This window comes from Rhynchophorus ferrugineus, unplaced genomic scaffold (genome assembly GCF_030347505.1).
Source record: "Rhynchophorus ferrugineus isolate W39M unplaced genomic scaffold, kcgeb_rfMv2 rfM2, whole genome shotgun sequence".
In the NCBI taxonomy this organism is placed as follows: domain Eukaryota; kingdom Metazoa; phylum Arthropoda; class Insecta; order Coleoptera; family Curculionidae; genus Rhynchophorus; species Rhynchophorus ferrugineus.
This window is the reverse complement of record NW_027472581.1, coordinates 88,391,984-88,408,436: the sequence shown is the minus strand read 5'-3', so window position 1 is coordinate 88,408,436 and position 16,453 is coordinate 88,391,984. Positions and strand designations below refer to the sequence as shown.

Genomic DNA, 16,453 nt, shown 5'->3' with positions numbered 1-16,453 from the left:
TCTAATTTTTCCATTATTGATTGATTAAATTTCTGTAATTGATTTACAGTATGTATATTAAATATTAATAAGTATATTAAAACTCTTCTTTAAATAATTACTACAAAGCAAATGAGAACAACATATTGAGGCAATAAATAATAAAGGCGATACAATAAATACGTAAAGATTAAGAGTAATAAGTAGAAGGGAGATACCAAGCAATATATTTCCAAGAGGGTGGAAACGGTAGGTAGTTCGGCCCAATTGTCAGGACTAATCATGGATATAGATAGCTGTTATGCTGGAAACTAACACAGCTACTTGAGGGAGCCTGGAGAAAGAAGAAACCGTCGATTTTTTTTCTTATTCCAGATTGATCAGCCGGAACCAAATGGTCGCTTGCTGATGTCGTTTTGGGTTCGAGATAGAGAAATTTTGCGGGCAACACAGACCCAGGAATACGACTGGAATTGTCGCAGTTGGTTTAGCTACCGTGGTTTGTGGATGAGTGTAGATCAAAGTATTTTTGTGTTCTAAGGCGTCCAGGGAGAACCTTATAATGAGCATCGTGAAACTATTTAGGAACGGAATGACTGATTCGAGCTGAGTGTTCACGTTCCTCGTAAACCATGGGGCATTGAGTAATGCGCGGGCTTTTTTAGACTGGAGTAGTGCAAGTTCTCTCTCAGAGACGTACCTGTACCACGCCTATTCTCTGTAGAGGCAGACTTTACGGACTAACATTTTATACAGAGTCGCTTTCTGAGGACTGGGATTGGATTTTTCTGCAGAGATGTGGAAATAGTAGGCCGAATACGTCCTTGCCTTTGCAAATAGCATGCTGCATTTTATTTGAACGTTGGAACTTGGGGTTCAACTGGAGACCGAGGTTGATACCTTTTGGATCCAGGGGGGACCGTCGAGTATCAGTGTCGGGGTTTTTATATCCCTAGCTCCATTCTTGAGTCCTTGATCGAGGGTGATTTCTCTTCTTATCTCTTGTGTGCGGAATTCCATAATTTTGCAAAAACCATTTGTCTCCTGGGGAATACCATTCTATTTGCAAAGAGAAATTCAGATTGTTGTTATCGCTATATTCATTTTTCATGTTTATATGTAAATTTTGACAGCCCATAAAAAATATAGGACGAATATTTGGGTCAACAAACATTTCCTAGATTTGTTTTGGTTGTTACAGTTTCTCCATCGTCTGTATTGTAGGATGATGTATTCTGCAGTTGATTATTGTAATTAAATTGAATCCCAGTTGGGCAGCACTGCACCGAAATTTATATATTGCGTTACGACGAATATACCGACAACGATTTTGCAATAAATATTGCAATATTCCAACGGGCACGCACCAGGATGGCACATTATCTGTAAAATTTAATCGATTTCGTTTAATGCAAATTTCCTTAATGAATTTGTTTGGTAAATTCAAGAGCCGAATTATGATAAACTAATTTACGTTTTGTGTGATCGTGTCATTATTAACAATTATCGGTAAATGTTGCGCCGTAACCATTACTTTATCTATATTACAGGCTTTTACGCCTATTAGTCAAATATTTCCAACAGACACTATATAATTGGAAATCAGCCATATAATTAACAAACTATAATCAATTTCCACTGAAATTAATTTTACGCTAGCCCGTATTCGGTCTAACGTTTGCTAATATGTTATTTTATTAGTGACTGATTAATTCACCTTCAGTACATCAATTTTATTGCATTTTCAATCTATTATCCTTTCCTATTCTATATAATTTATATTCTATATTACATTTATATACTTCTTATAGAACCTTTGTTCTGTTTTGAACGGACTTCGAAACAGGAGGAGGTTCTATGTTCAGCTGGATATTTTTTAATATATATTTTCGTCGTCAATTGTGGACCGATTTTCAAAATTCTTTTTTATTCGAGTGCGCTTCCGTGGTGCTCCCATTGGACCCATACCAGGATCGGCGAAAACGGGGGCCGGTATCGATGGAAACGCTCAAATTTCCAAGGCAGAAACGCATTATTCACATATATTTTATCTAAATTAATCAGGTAGTTGTGTAAGTTATTGCTGAGCTGACGTGATGGAAAATCGGGAGTCGTTCAATGCAAAAGCCATTCAGTTTGCTTTTAAAGAACTACCCCATTATTTCGTTATCCCTATTTTTCCTGATGTGGACTGCACGTTTACATGGCCTATCCATTGTAATTATAAATATAATAACTCCGTAATTTATTAAGTAAATATGTAACACTATAAAGAGAATTTTTTTTTGTTAAAAATATTTTATTGTAATTTGCTTTTTTATTGTAATTTAAGTTTTTCATAAGGTTATGCAGGCTCAAGATCTTTCGATCAGTCTGATATTGTTTTAAGTTTACGTTCAGTTTCTAAGGAGAGAAAACTATGTGGTAAAAGAATTGCAATTTATATTCTTTCTTCTTTGTCTAAATGAATGCATAAAAATGAGATTGTTTGTTTAAAGGGTAATTGGCTTGGCTTCTGTTATAATTTAATTCTGATATATCCTGTTTTATTGCTGAAGCTCCTCCCTCGGTTTCTTGGTGGTGGCTAACAAGGTTCAAGCAACCCTTTTCTGCATCCCAATTGGTGCAGAATTTCGGTGAGGGAAATTTAATTCCTTCAGCTATAAACTTCTCACGACGATGAAACAAATGCATTATGGACCTTTAAGGAACAATCGAAAATTTCATGATCTGGGACATCCTTGAAGTTTATGGTTATAGCCACCCTAAGGGGTTCTCTACTAGGTTTATTTCCTAATACGCCTCATCAAACCCCGGTAGCTGCACTTCTATTATCCATAACACCCGACAAGGAACCGATGAGACAGCTAGCCACGTGTTTTCTGTTTTGCTTGGTGTTTTTCTTCCATTGGCCTAGCTTCACCAAACTTTCGATGCAATGAGCTATTTTATAATGCCTCAAGTCACACAATTAAACCATACACAAGAAAAAACACTACAATTTTCGTAAACTCAGAATTGAACAACTTTCTTAAATATAACTAATTTAATTACGTCTCAACAGTTGATAGAAATCAGCTTAGAATGTAAAAGCATGAAAATTGATTTGCGATGAAAAATTGATCTACTACAGCATTTGATACCATTTTTGTAGTACGATTTGTCTTTTGCTTCAAAAGAGGCCTCAATTTCGACGATCACCTCTTCATTCGACAAAAATGTTTTCCCAGCGAGCTTTCTTTTGAGATATGAAAACAGGAAATAGTTACTGGGGCCAGAACTGGAGAATACAGTGGGTGAAGAAGCAATTCGAAGCCCAATTCATGGATTTTTGTGATGGTTTTCACTGACTGGTGACAAGGTGCGTTGTCTTGGTGAGGCAGCACTTTCATTTTCTTCAAATGCGGTGCTTTTTCGAAGATTTAGTCCCTCAAACGGTCCAATAACGCTACGTAATAATCATTGTTAATGGTTCTTCCTTTTTCAAGGTAGTCAATGAAAATTATTCCATGCCCATCCCAAAATACAGACGCCATAACCTTGACAGCCCACTGTTGCATTTTCCCTTTGGAACGGGTTCATCGTATCCAGTCCACTCGGATGACTATCGCTTGGACTTGGGAGTGAAATGATGGAGCCATGTTTCATCCATTGTCATATATCAACTCAGGTTTATTATGCTTAATCATCTTCAAACACTGCTCCGAATCATCAACTCGTCGTTGATTTTGGTTAAAAGTGAGCTCGCGCGACACCGAGCTTTCTCATACCCAAATATTCAGTTGATATCTTTAGAGTGCCTGCTGTTTCATTCAGTTTTAAGTTACGGTCATTCAAAATCATTTTCTGGATTTTTTTTATATTTTCGCCGGTAACAACCTCTTTTGGGCGTCTACTGCTTTAACCATCTTTGGTGCTTATTTAATCACGTCTAAACTTAGTATACAAATCCTTGATGGCTGATTTTCGTGGCGTGGTGTCCGGAAACTCGGCACCAAGCCAAGTTTTTCCTTCAACTGTATTTTTTCCTTTCAAAAAGTAATATTTTATCAACACGCGAAATTCCTTTTTATCCATTTTTTTCACAATAACAAAAGTTGCTTCACTCAAAATGCTATAATTCACAGTCTAATGACGGGACAACTGTCAAATTAATACACGCATATTTTGAGGGTTAGGGCTAACTAAAAAGCATATGGATTTAATTCTAGTAGCGCCATCTATGTCTCAATTTACATGTTAGTTATAGCTACTATTTATTTACAGTAATAGTAGTAAGAGACGTAAACTCACCTCATCATTGCGAAATTATGTCACACCTTGTAAACATATCGTCTTCTGATTACCAATTGTTTAGATGGTTGAAGCATGGCTTAGCTGGCACACGGTTTTGAACGCTGAAGAACTGCCTAAATGTAACAATGATTGGATTATTGCCAAACCAATATTGTTATTTTGACACGGTATGGTTATATTTCTAAAAAAATAAGAAAAAATATTTGGATATTACGCAAAATATTTTGTTGAATATTTATAAATTCATTTCTACCGTAAAAAATATCGGTATTCATACAAGCACCTAGTATACCTATCAAATTAATATACTTATGTATATGTAAAAGCTAAATAATCTTAAAAATGGATATTTTAATATTTTTTTATGTTTTAATATTGTAATTAGCATCAAATCAAGTCACTGCCGTTTAAAAATAATTTTACCCTAGTCCCAAATTAGTCTAAAGCTTGCCAAATTATTGTTTAAAATTGCTTTTGAAATTTTGTCCGATTCCTCCACCCATATACATTTAATTGGTAAAGAAAAAATAACAAGAAAACATAATTTTAATAATCAACGCTACACTGGCTAATTTGTATTTGTCTGGGGTGCGTGCTAGGGTGGCTAAATTTGCTGATTATTAAAGAAGGAGGCTAATTAGGAACAGTTCGTTATTTCTGCTTTTTTACCAACGTAATATTCTGACATGGAAACTGCTAATATTTTTTGCGTAACTAAATATATTTATTACAATTAGTGACACTAATAACAAGTAGGGCATAAGTCCCTCTACCATTTTGATTGGTTTGATTGTTATTGATCTTGGTTATGTGAAAAAAGATCCTAATCATCCAGTGCCTCACAAAATCACAATTTATCGTTAACATGCGATTATGAGCGATAACCAGGTCAATAACCACGTCCATAACCAGAACAATCAGATTTGGGGAACACAGAATCCTTAATTAATTCATGAAACATCATTCCATCCGCTAAAAACAACTGTATTGTGTGGTATTCGTGCTGGAAACATCATTGGTCCATATGTTTTTGAAAGTGACCAAGGTTACTGTTACTGCTGAATGGTGAATAAGATATGATTCGAAATTTTCTTGTGCCTGACATGGAAGAGTAAGGACTAAAGGACATGTGGTTTCAGCCGGATGAATCCAGAGCGCACCCAGCTCGTTCAACAATTCAATCACTGAATGCCGTTTTTCAACGAAGACTAATTTCGCGAAATGGCGTCAGATTTTTTATGGTGTTTTGTAAAATCAAAAGTTTATATGAATAAGCCCCAAAGGATTCAAAATCTTAAAGACCATATTCGTCACGAAATTAAAGAAATTTAGCCTCAGATGTTGCAGGTTGTCATGAAAAATGCCTTAAAAAGAACCGAAATTTTCATAGCGAATCGCGGTCACTATTTAGCCGATATAATATTTCAATCAGCATGAAGAAAAAATTAATGACCAAACAAACTTTTATGAAAACCAAACTGACTTATCTTTTCTTTGAGCAAATTTATAGGCAATAAAAATGGTAGCGGGACTTTTGCCCGCACGTTGTATATTCTGAAAGGAGAAACAATTGGTATTGCGGGCATACATTAGCGTAATATACCTATATATAAATTTTGTAAGCCTTATTGATTTAGATATACTGATTATCGTCATTGATAGAAATTCAACCGTAAATGTGTCAAGGTTAATTATGTTTCCTTTGTAAAATCCCCTGATATAGTTATCATGACAATATTTACAAAACTGTTTTTTTTTAATTCCTAACATTTTTGGCATTACAATTAAATTATTATAAAGTGGGTCATTTGATATAAATCGCCAAAAATGTGGTCTTTAACTAAAAGTTTTAATCTTTCCAATAACAAATTACACTCATTTTGGTTACTGTTTTATATCACTGATGGCCAGACATTAACCAGGCGAGACTGAAGCCAGTTGTTATTATTACATCATCTGCAAATAATTCTATAGACATTTCTATATTTTTCATATTTCTGTACCCTCATGTTTTCCTAGTATCCATATCTTATATTCCAACTGTTTACAATTGTCTGTAAAATTTTTACATTATCTGCAAAATATGCTAGCGATATTTATATTATTTCTATATTTTTCTTCCTTAGATGTAATCAAAATTTGTTCATTTATATTATCCAGTATATTATATGAGTTCATCCATTAATATTATAAACAGGGTTACACTTAAACTTTCGCTTTGCCTTAGTCCTGCTTGATACTTGAAGGTGTGTTACTAGTACTTCTGTGCTTTAACATTAGTCATATTAATATTATGAATATTATTCACCTAATATATTAAATAAGAAACAATCAATATATCACCATTTTTAACAACGAAATAACTTCTGTACCTACACTTAAATGATATTTTATTTATGTATTCTTCTTGTTTATTATTTTGAATTATGATGTATCATACGATAAGTACTCATATCATGTCTTTTTTTAGTTATCTCTTATTGCTATATGAAAAATTAATATTGACCTGTTCATTCTACCTTCCTCTACCCTCAATGATGCTTTATATCGTCCAGTCGCCTTTTTGGTGTAAAACCCCTTCACACATTATAACTTCTATATAATATATATATATATATATATATATATATATATATATATATATATATATATATATATATATCTGATAAAAGGATAAACAAAGGGATAAACAATGTTATGGATGGGAAAAGTTTTTGACGTGCAACGTTAATAAATTTGGGGTAAGGGACGTTGAAAGCAATTTCCTCATCTAAAATCAACCCACTTTCCTCGGGGATTAAATTTCCAGCCGCCTAAGAGTTCAGATTACAAATCGAAATATCGGACGGGCGGCGACGGTGGCAGCGGGCTCCTGTAATTCGGTCCGATCTCTATTCGGGAAACCGGGAATATATCTGTGGCGTACGGGAGAAGCCACAAAACGTATTAACCGACGTCAGGTTTAGCAGCTGCTGTACAGATTTCTGTAATAAAGACCTACACGCAATAAAAAACGTCTTAAAATTAACTATCAAAAACGCGGGGAAAGAATCCACGTTTTTTAAAAAGTGTTCTATTTAAGAATATTATTGTTAGTTATATATTCTTTAAGAATGAGTATAAAGGGCACATCATCTTTTATTTTTACCACTAAAGGACGATGATTTGTTTCCAAACTTGTTTGACACATATCTAAAACTGTTTTCGTTTAAAAAATCCAATTTGTACTTTTTCGCAAACGTTTTTTAGATATTCGTAGTACAATCATTATTTACCATTATTAATTTACATTTCGATGTGGAAGATAAATTGGTTCTCTCGAACTCTATGTAAATATATTAATTAACGATATGGAAATGTATCTTCCTTGTATGAATGATCAGTATGAAGAGAACAGAGATACATAAGAGGGAAAATAATCCAGCTTTCTGTCACTTATTTCAATTTTCTTTAACATTCTAAGGATACAGTTGTTTATTTTTAATTATATCTGTTTTATTTTATTAAATTATAAAGGAGATTCGGCATGAATCCTCGAGATTATTTCTAATAACAATTAGCTCGAAACCCGTTAAATACCACGCTTTAAGAGGCTTTTTTCAAATTAGTCCGGGCGTTGGAAGCGAAGTTAATAATTCAGTCAGACTTCGGTAATAAATAACATTTGCATTCATTAACCGACTTTTTGGCATGTAGAAAATCTTTGCTCATTACGTATTCTTAACTTTAGAAGGCGTTCTGGGTCGAAATTGCATTACGCTGGTTGTTTTCGCAATTAATTGAACATGCAACCCGAAAATTTCGAGTTCTGGAAAGTTTTAAGCATAATTCGTTCGTATTTTTAACGAAAATTTTCCGACGTATTTATAATTCCTCGCGTAATAATTATTTAGCATAAAATGTGGCTACTCTTGTTGAATATATAAACATGATTTCAAAACTTGTTCTGGTATAAAAAATATTCAATACAATAATACATGTTTTTTCCTTGGTAATCCTTGTGAAAAATGTGTAATCTATCAAAAGTTGAACAAATATCAAAGGTCGCAAAGTATCATATATATGGATATATATGGATATATATGGATATATATATATATATATATATATATATATATATATATATATATATATATATATATATATATATATACATATATATATATATATGGATATATATATATATATATATATATATATATATATATATAGATATATATATATATATATAGATATATATATATATATATATATATATATATATATAGATATATATATATATATATATATATATATATATATATATATATATATATATATATATATATATATATATACATTATTATCATTTTGTGAGTGATCGTTGGGTATATTGGTCCCATTCTGAAATATGCATGTCTAATACTGGATATTTAATCCAATTGAGTTGATATGGGGTATTGCAAAGATTATTACAATAGACATTCTAACCAAAACTGTCTGGATTTATGGGAAGAAATATTGTCGAAAATAACACCTTCGGTTTGGATCAGCTCGGTAAGACACATTGAGAAAGAAATTGAGAAATGGTGTAATTGTGGGCAAGTTTTTGATAGGTTGGAAATAAACAGCTTAGTTATTTACTTGACTAGTGATTCTGAAGGTGACAGTGATAGAATAAAACTTTATGAATGTTGGTTTATGATTCAGTGCTGACAATTACCAAAATAAGGTGATGAAAGAGAAAGCGACTAAAGTGTATAATTAATATTAATTTAACTGTATAAGATTGAATTATAGAGTGTATAAGCTCTATTTAAATATGTTTTATTGTCCAGAATATATATGAACTTTTGGTTAAAATGTATGAGCGGAGAAATAATACTATTTTGCAGATATGGCTAGTGCGTTAAGGAGAATGCAGTGACTGATAAAGTTTTAAAAAGAGAGATGTATAGAGATGGTAACAGAACAAAGTAAGGAGATATAGAGTAATATCAAAGTGACTTGTCTGAAATATTTCATCCAAGGAAACAAGAACTAAGTGTAAAATATAAATATGCTCTCTAATGAAAGTAATACATTACTCAGATATACAATTGTTGGATTAGGCTTCAGGGGATATACTGTACCACTACATAAAAAAAAGCGTGTCTAGAACTCTACATATATTGTTGTCGAAAAAACTTCAATGTAAATATAATAAAAGAACTCTAACCTATAAATTATTGTGGGTGTATAATTAATTATTGTTTTATGTTATTTGATAATATATGCACTAGATGTACTATAATGTTAAAATAAATTATATTTGATAACATTTTTGTTTAATTGTTTTATTTAGATCAGAATTTTGTTATATGCCAAAACGAAGCTGAACTAAAACTAAGAGGTGATACGGCAACATTGCGACATCAATTCAGATGAGGTGGGTTCACTCCTTTTTTAAATAGACTATATAAGCAATTAAAATTCCCTTAGTAAATTAATATTTACGCGGAACTAATTATATAATGTAGATATCGCAAACTTGCCAACTATTTATAGTAGTAATAAAAGACATAAATCTCGATTTAGTTCCGCCATATATCCTAATTTCCATCCGCACTGTTTCCTGGCGTATTTAAATAACAAGCTACGAATATCGCGGCGATAAATTAATTATATCTGTTGAGGGAAACATCGGTACACAACGCACAAAATTAAACAAGAAACATTTCTAATAAGACCTTTAAATCTTAACTACTTAATCCCCTCACGCCATATTTCGCTCGGAATAAGCTAAATCAAAGCGTTTTCCACCTAAAAGATTCCGGAGCGAGTCATAAAGGAGAACGAAACGCAGACAATTAGAAAGTTTGTCTTGTAAAAGTTTGTCTCTTGGGGTGGAGCTTGACAAAACTTCCACTGATGGAAATGTTTTCGAGGAAGTTCCTTTTTTCTCGACAAGGCTTATCCCTCCGGAACTGTTGCTAGAGTTACTTTATTTCTGTTAAACACTTTATTTTCCGTTGCGAGACAAAAGAGAAAAATGTCATAGCGAATGAAAAGGTATTTTGTATGATGGAGCTGCCATCTTGGACGAGTCCTCGCCTTCTTGTTTGTATATCTGATTGCTTTCTGTTGTGACAGAAAGTTTTCTTGTTAAATTAAGTCATCAAAGAAGGGCAGTTATTCAATGCGTCTTTTTTGCAAATCAAATATCAAAATAATCAGTAAGAAATAATTAAAAATACTATCAAAACTTAATCTTCATTATAGTTCTTCCTAGTTTCTTAGTTTAATTCAGTTTCTAAGAAAGTAAGATTTTCTTTCTCGTTTTACTAGTTAGTATCAGTTAAAAAAAGGCAGAATACTGCGTGATAAAACATGTGATTATTCTGTAAGTAAAAAAACATGTGATTATTTGTGATGAAAATGTAGAAAAGCAGACTGTACGGTCCAATTGAATGGTTGAAATGAATCCAAGATTTGAATATATATACTAGTTCTATTCTCGAATCATTCACTAGTGACTTGAGAGTGGTAATGAAATAATTGTAACAAGAAGTAACAACCCTGAACCTCATAACCAGCAATTTTTTCATAATATTGTCTATAGCCGTTCAGTAAAAGCAAACAAGTATATTTACATTAATTCAATAAATATAGTATTGCAATTAAAGTGTATATTTGTACTTATTTATACCGAAAAGTTGTATTTAAAAAAAAATTAATAACCAAATATCAAAAAAATACGAAAGAACATTAGGGTGTCATATAACATCACAGGTTATCATTGTTTTTTGTTCTTCTATATTTAATTGTTAAACACTGGCACTGGTGAAAATGTTTTCTAAGAAGTTCCCTTTGTCTCAACAAGACTTATCACACGTGAACTATTGCTAGAATTACTTTACTTCTGTTAAAAACCATATTTTCTGTCCGGAGACAAAGGAGAAAATTATCACAGTGAATGAAAAGGTATTTTGTATAATGGAGCTGCCATTTTGGACGAGACCTCGCCTTCTTATTTGTATATCTGATTGCTTTCTGTTGTGACAGAAAGTTTTCTTGTTAAATTAAGTCATCAAAGAAGGGCCGTTATTCAATGCGTCTTTTTTTGCAAATCAAATATCAACATAATCAGTAAGTAATAATTAAAAATACTATCAAAACTTAATATTCATTATAGTCCTTCCTAGTTCCTTAGTTAAATTCAGTTTCTAAGAACGTAAGATTTTCTTTCTCGTTTTACTAGTTAGTATCACTCCAGTTAAAAAAAGGCAGAATACTGCGTGATAAAACATGTAATTATTCTGTAAGTAAAAAAACATGTGATTATTTGTGATGAAAATGTAGAAAAGCAGACTGTACGGTCCAATTGAATGGTTGAAATGAATCCAAGATTTGAATATATATACTAGTCCTATTCTCTAATCATTCACTAGTGACTTGAGAGTGGTAATGAAATAATTGTAACAAGAAGTAACAACCCTGAACCTCATAACCAGCAATTTTTTCATAATATTGTCTATAGCCGTTCAGTAAAAGCAGACAAGTATATTTACATTAATTCAATAAATATAGTATTGCAACGAAAGTGAATGTTTCTACTTATTTGTACCGAAAAGTTGTATTTAAGTAAAATTACTAACCGAACATCAAAAAAATACCAATGAATATTAGGGTGTCATATACTATTACAGGTTATCATTGTTTTTTGTTCTTCTATATTTAATTGTTAAACACTGGCACTGGTGAAAATGTTTTCAAGTTCCTTTTTTCTCAACAAGACTTATCCCCCGTGAACTGTTGCTAGAATTACTTTACTTCTGTTAAAAACCATATTTTCTGTCCGGAGACAAAGGAGAAAATTATCACAGTGAATGAAAAGGTATTTTGTATGATGGAGCTGTCATTTTGGATGAGACCTCGCCTTCTTATTTGTATATCTGATTGCTTTCTGTTGTGACAGAAAGTTTTCTTGCTAAATTAAGTCATCAAAGAAGGGCAATTATTCAATGCCTCTTTTTTGCAAATCAAATATCAAAATAAACAGTAAGAAATAATTAAAAATACTATCAAAACTTAATTATCATTATAGTCCTTCCTAGTTTCCTAGTTAAATTCAGTTTCTAAGAACGTAAGATTTTCTTTCTCGTTTTACTAGTTAATATCACTCCAGTTAAAAAAAGGCGGAATGCTGCGTGATAAAACATGTGATTATTTTGTAAGTAAAAAAACATGTGATTATTTGTGATGAAAATGTAGAAAAGCAGACTGTACGGTCCAATTGAATGGTTGAAATGAATCCAAGATCTGAATATATATACTAGTTCTATTCTTGAATGATTTACTAGTGACTTGAGAGTGGCAATGAAATAATTGTAACAAGAAGTAGCAACCTTGAACCTCAAACCAACAATTTTTTCATAATATTGTCTATAGCCGTTCAGTAAAAGGAGACAAGTATATTTACATTAATTCAATAAATATAGTATTGCAATGAAAGTGAATGTTTGTACTTATTTATACCGAAAAGTTGTATTTAAAAAAAATTAGTAACCGAATATCAAAAAAATACCAATGAACATTAGGGTGTCATATACTATCACAGGTTATCATTGTTTTTGTTCTTCTATATTTAATTGTTAAACACTGGCACTGGTGAAAATGTTTTCTAAGAAGTTTCCTTTTTCTCAACAAAACTTATCCCCCGTGAACTGTTACTAGAATTACTTTACTTCTGTTAAAAACCATATTTTCTGTCCGGAGACAAAGGAGAAAATTATCACAGTGAATGAAAAGGCATTTTGTATGATGGAGCTGCCATTTTGGACGAGACCTCGCCTTCTTGTTTGTAAATAATCATAATAGTAATATTAATGTATCCATTTATCTGTTATCTGGTATATCGTTGCTAGTGAACTTAGTCGTACATTATTTTTTAACTACAGCACACCTAATAAATTATTGCCACGAAAAAAAAAGTATCTCCTTTTTTATATGTACTAGGGATTGCGCGGTGTATATACCAGTGTGGTTCGGATATCTGCATGTAATTAACAGTATTGAACTCATAAATGTTCAGCCATTGCATATATACGGAATAGAACTAAACTGAAACAAAATTACAAAAAAAATAGAAACTACAAAATTGAAATTAATTTCTTGCCAATTCAGTAGACTGTTTAAATAATCGACAAATATAATATTGGCTAATATAAGATACGCCAGACCTAATACATCGGAACGGTTCAAAAATATTACATCAATTTTCCACGAAATATATCAAATGTATATTTTACAGAGCTACGCTTTTTCCTTTTACAGCCTTTCGAACCCCGAAAGGTTATAAATTACGCTTTTTTCTTTCACTAGATACACATCTATGTATTCCCCGTAATATTATTTAATGTCAAAGATGCTGGCGAACGTAAACGTCAAATTGAACCATGGAGGAGCGTATTGCCGCCAGGCTCTCTGGAGATAATACCGATTCGAGTATGTGTTTGCTAAACTGATAAACATATCCGCCGGGAACGGCCAGATGAAGGAGGATGAGCGCCCGAGGTGAAATCCTTAGAGTACTTGTCGTAGTTGAACTTAAGAAAACCTTCCTTAGATTTGTTCTCTAATGTGTTTGCCGTAAGAAAAATATCGTCTTTGGTTTTCCTGCGAATACTAAGAATTCTGTCGGATGGTGGCAGCCATTTAGTTTTGTCAATTTTTTTCAGGATATCGGTGAAATAAATACGTAAAATTATCAATGATGTTTGTAAAATTCTGATGATTATTTAGTGTAGGTATTCTATACTGCATGATTCTAATAGTATATACCTGGCCTCTGGTTTCTTTGAAACATGGAAAATCTTTTATATTTAACTATTGTTTATAAAGGAAGGTGACTGGCAGATTCACTATGCCTTCGGACTAACAGTGACATACATGCCAGCTCAAATAGGGGGACCTCAAACCGAGGGGCCCTAAATCATTCAAGACGTTCATGACAATTCATAGGTCAGGTTCGAAAAATCTAGATAAAAATATCAGGACTACAGCTATCACTATCAAAAATATCACTTTACGTTCTCCACCCTTTTACGAAGGAAAAATTTAATCATTTCTGATGAACAATTCGGCTTTCGATCTCACCATTCATCCTCCCATTAGGCCACACTAGCTGCATACATCCATCACGTTCTTTATCAACGTAAAAAGCGTGGAACTGGACCTAACCAAAGTTTTCAACAAAGTCTCGCATGACGGCTTGATGGCAAAATGCGTGCGGTTAGAACTAACCCAGGTCATCATTTTCCATAAGAAGCATCACTCATGGCGCGTCTCGCAACTTAGGATCGACGGAACAACTCCATGGCTGGATAACTTCACGTACCTAGGTCTTCACTTCGACCGACGGTTCGGTTAGCATTCCCAAATCCAGAAAACAATCCAGAAAGATTCGGGTATGTCAAACTTGATATCTTCTTTGGTCTGCCCCTGTAGCAGACTTCCCATCTCCATCAAATTCTTATTTTACAAGATGTTAATTCGGTCCGTACTCCTCTACGGATCTAAAGTCTACTTCAAGTTTGTTACACCCAACCAAGCTAAACGGCTTCAAATTTTCCAAAATAAACTACTCAGGGGAATCTTAAACGCTCCATGGCTTGTCAGTAATTGTTAAATTCACAGGAAAATTGATACTCCAGAAATCAAACACTTCATATCTCAATGATTCCACAAACAACAGCTCTGGAGCTTGTCGAAATGCTGGGGATTTAGCACCAAGTCATCGCTAACCTCTCCCTTTTTCAGGCTAAAACGACCTCATGCGACAGTATCCAGTCGTGTGTTAACTCAAGTTCTAGAATCAATAGAATAGCCGGGTGCTCATGCCCAATAATGGCTGCCCGATCAGCCGGTGCCATATCCCCAAATTTAATTTAATAGCAATAGCGACCCACAGGAGTCAACCGTAAGGCGGTTTCAGTTTAGTGTATTTGAACATAACCCGGTTCAACTTGTCACTCCAGGGCAAGTTTCAGCAACCAAGTGTGCGTCATGCATTCCACCGCCTGCTTTTAGGCCAGAAAAACAACAAAAACCACTTGGTTCTCTCGATCTCTATTAAATATGTTAATTAACAATATGGAAATGTATCTTCCTTGTATGAATGATCAGTGTGAAGAGAACAGAGATACATAAGAGGGAAAATAATCCAGCTTTCTGTCAGTTATTTCAATTTTCTTTAATATTCTAAGGATACGGTTGTTTATTTTTAATTATATCTGTTTTATTTTATTAAATTATAAAGGAGATTTGGCATGAACAACAGCTCAGCTCAACTGAATAGACACGAGTTTGTAGAGCAACACTTCGCCGACTGTCAACAAGTTAAAAAATGACTTGATAAATGGTTTTGCTCAAAGAAGAAAATGTTCGTTTTGTTTCTTGAGAGATGGGAAAAAATTATAGGATGAAAAGGGCAATATTTTGAATAAATAATGTTAATAAATAATGTTTCTATCTCTTACAAATAAGAACAGAGTAAAGGAAATACCGATACACCTACCATCAGCAAAACTAATGAATATAACTTCAAAAAGTTCGCCAGGTGTCATTAGATTCTCAAAAGTCCATTGGCGAATGTAGATTACACGCTGGAAGCATTATGAACTCCAGAATCTACTTCACCAAAAAAGTTATGATGGATTTATCTCGGAAATCATGTTTACATCCTAAATACCACAATATTGTCTCTCATATATTTTAAATTTCAGACTAAGGTATCTAAATCTAAATTATTTTTCATAAAAACCTGCAAAACAGACTAGAATGCTGCTAGCGAGACTTCTTTGGTTTTATTTGGTATATCTTTGCATTTACCTGAGATGACGAACTGGGTTCTGATATGATCAGAAGTTTAAAATAGATAATTTTTAAAACGTATGGGTTTGAGATAAAGCGAGTATCGATCTTTCAACTACCCTTTCGTCGAAGTAAAACGACCAAGAAAGGATTCTCAATATTGTTCTCTGTTTTTCGAATTCGTCTATGAAAACTCGCCGAATTGGATGTTGAGAATGAAAGTGAGCTACTCTGTGTCATAATTCTAAAAGATATCTTGATACATGGCTATTTCGGAGCCTTTTGCTGCCTCTTTCATTTCGCCACACAAGTATGTGTGTATAGACATGTCCGCACCATTGCAATT

General features: G+C 33.0%; 1 protein-coding gene across 4 annotated transcripts in view; it reads left to right on the top strand.

Moving 5' to 3' along the window:
- Fas1 (fasciclin 1 Fas1 domain-containing) overlaps positions 1 to 16,453 on the top strand; it is a 559,086-nt gene that overhangs the window by 254,038 nt on the left and 288,595 nt on the right. The window lies entirely within an intron of this gene.